The sequence below is a fragment of the Balaenoptera musculus genome, chromosome 3, assembly GCF_009873245.2.
Source record: "Balaenoptera musculus isolate JJ_BM4_2016_0621 chromosome 3, mBalMus1.pri.v3, whole genome shotgun sequence".
Lineage (NCBI taxonomy): Eukaryota > Metazoa > Chordata > Mammalia > Artiodactyla > Balaenopteridae > Balaenoptera > Balaenoptera musculus.
This window is the reverse complement of record NC_045787.1, coordinates 21,498,301-21,501,081: the sequence shown is the minus strand read 5'-3', so window position 1 is coordinate 21,501,081 and position 2,781 is coordinate 21,498,301. Positions and strand designations below refer to the sequence as shown.

At 46.4% G+C, this 2,781-nt stretch overlaps 1 pseudogene; it reads right to left on the bottom strand.

Moving 5' to 3' along the window:
* Window positions 1-343: 343 nt before the first annotated feature.
* On the bottom strand, window positions 344-1,984 carry LOC118892026 (annotated as a pseudogene).
* Between the last annotated feature and the right edge of the window lie 797 nt (window positions 1,985-2,781).

The window sequence follows — 2,781 nt, the reverse complement described above, 5'->3', positions numbered from 1 at the left end:
TACTGAGATTCAAAATCCTATAACCAGCGTTTGAGATAAGTTTTCTCATTGAGCTTTGGTAATTATGAAAAGGCATGACACATATTAAAGTGCTTAATGGAGTATCTGGCTCACAGTAAACTAATTTCAAGTGAGGAGTAGATAGATATCAATACTGTTATCCTATCAGTACTGTTATCCTATAAAAAAAATTATTTTTTCTTACCTTTTTCAAAAGCTGAGGAAACATCTGCTCAGTCTTTAGGGTCCTTGAGAAGTGGTGACCCTTCCCCTCCTCAGTCTCTGCCTGGCCGGGTGCTGAGATGGCATGGGGGGGCGTGGGGGGGGGGCGGGGCGGGGGGGGTCACTGGTGCTTCTGCTTGGAGGATGAGATCAGGCAAGGGGGCAGGTCAGCGGGCACCCTGTGGCCCTTGAGCTTGACTTTGGCGAGGTGGTTGCCCAGGACAAATTCCTCGTCTCCCAGCAGCCCGTCCTGGTCTACATCAGCCAGCTTCCAGACCTCCCCTGGCAACGTACGGGGCCGCAAGGACTTCACCATCTCCTACTTGGCGTTGGTACTCATGATCTGACTGCTGAAAGGTGACAGTATGTAGATCTCGTTGCAGGTGGGCTTCTCCTTGTCCACCACCCACTCAACGTCATCAGTGTCCTCACCAGGCCCCTCATAGTCATGCCCCAAGCGCCTATTCTACAGCAATACAAGGCACGGCCCTTCACAGCCTGGCCCGGCACACCATGCCATCATCCGGGCGTGTCACTGACCAGAATATCGTCCATCATGTCCAGCAGCTTGGGCTTCAAGGCCTGGAACTTCAACCAATGCATCTCTTGTCCTCCAGGCCTTGATGACCTCTGAGAACTCTTTGGAGATACCCACTTCAGAAGCGTCAAAGAGCAGGATGATGCGGTCCACACGCTTGGCGAACCACTCCAGGCCCTCCACAAGGTCATAACCTCTCCTGAGGTGCTTTCTTTCCGGACAGAATCCCGGGAGCGCCAAGGATGTGTATGCTGTCCAACACTGGGCTAGGCAGCTGGGCACGCATGAACCTGTTGGGGAATCTGTACCGAAGACGTTGAGCTTGTGGAAGTGGTGCCACAGACGTCACAACGAGCAGGTGTCGCCGAGCACCACATCCTCGGCGAGGCTGTGTTTGGTGGCGAAAAAAGGAGTCAGTGGTGTGCTCGGCCCTATACGAATTCCCAGGAAGCCCTTCTTCATCAGGTGCCTCCTGAAGGTGGTTTTGCGCATTCTGTACAGGCCCACGAGGAGTAGCCTGGGCTACGGTCAGAGTCGGCGTCGGAGTCCTCCAGCGGCGGGGAATGGAACTCGTGGGAGCCTTACTGCTCCTCCAGGGGCAGCAGCTTCCGGGGGATACAGTGACCGCAGCCCCTCGGCCACCATTTAGAAGAGCTCTGGCTCCTTCTTGTGGCGAGTATTCTTGCCAAGCCAGCTGAACGTGCTGCCAGAGAAGCGGCTGGCTGTGGCTGGTCAGATGGCTGGCTGAGAGCCGGAAGAGGGCGGAGAGCCAAGGCGGGCCGGCGGCGGGGACGGCGTGCGCTGCGCGTGCGCACCGCAGGGTCGGTCGCAGGCGCCTCTCTTCTGCGGATAATCGGCTGGGGCTGAGGAGATTTGAAATAGGGGATTGGAGGATTTACCTTAAAAGAACAAGGTAAATGCATCTGTCTGATCTTGTGACATCTACCATTTTGAAGCACATTGTGTGTTGCCAGGGGGAGGTATCTCTACTCTCACTAACTTAGAGAGATGGTACGAGTTAGGTGTTTTTATTGAGAAGATCAAGACCAAAGAAGACGTGACTAAATGTTCAGAGACTCAATTTATGGGGATGTTATTCAAAATGTAAGACTATAACTAGGTGAAATTACCTTAAGAACCAGTTAGAAAATAAGAAAACACACTTGTATATATGAGACAATTCATAATTTACTGCATTTATTTCTTAATTTATACTTTACCCATTGATGTTTAATAGACAAGGTTTGGTAATTTACTACCTCAAAGTATGTCTTTTTTAAAAAGGAACTTGTAATAATGTATTAGCCCAGACTCAGACCAAAAAGTGCCTTTACTGCCCTATCAGATGGTCAGTGTTGGGACACACATTACATGGGAACTTAAAGATGCTCAAGTTTAGTTAATGATGGACTGTTTCACAGCAAAAGATCAAATAGTTTGTTTCCTTATACTTCCAACTAAATTATTCTGTTCTGAAAGAAACTAATCAAGTAGAATCAACTACTTATGTCTTGCTCTCATTTATGAAATTCTTTTGTTTTCCTATCATGGAATAGAGTAAAGCTATGAAGTCATAGGTGTTTAATTTTAATATACATTAAAGTTTTATAGCACATGATGGGATTCTTCTTGTGTATTTTTGCATTTCCCAGAAATGACCCAGTGGTATTATTTTTAGTGTGCCCATAAATATCTAATGAACATTCAATGAACCATTAAGAGAAAAAGTATTTCCCACTGCCCCTAATAGCTTTTTATCAAAAAATAATGAAATGAAAAATTGACGGTCCAATGTGAGTTTGATACAAAATTGGAATGCAAAACATGCTGTCATTCACATGAAAAATAATAATTAATGTGAAATGCCACTACGTGACAATTTGCATTAACCCTATTCATAAATAAGACTATTGTTCTGAAAGCCCTGAAATGACATTTATGTTTTGTTAAAGGTGAATATATTCTGAATCAACTCTCAGAACATGAAGCATTATCTTTGATCAAAGTTGTGCCATGGAACT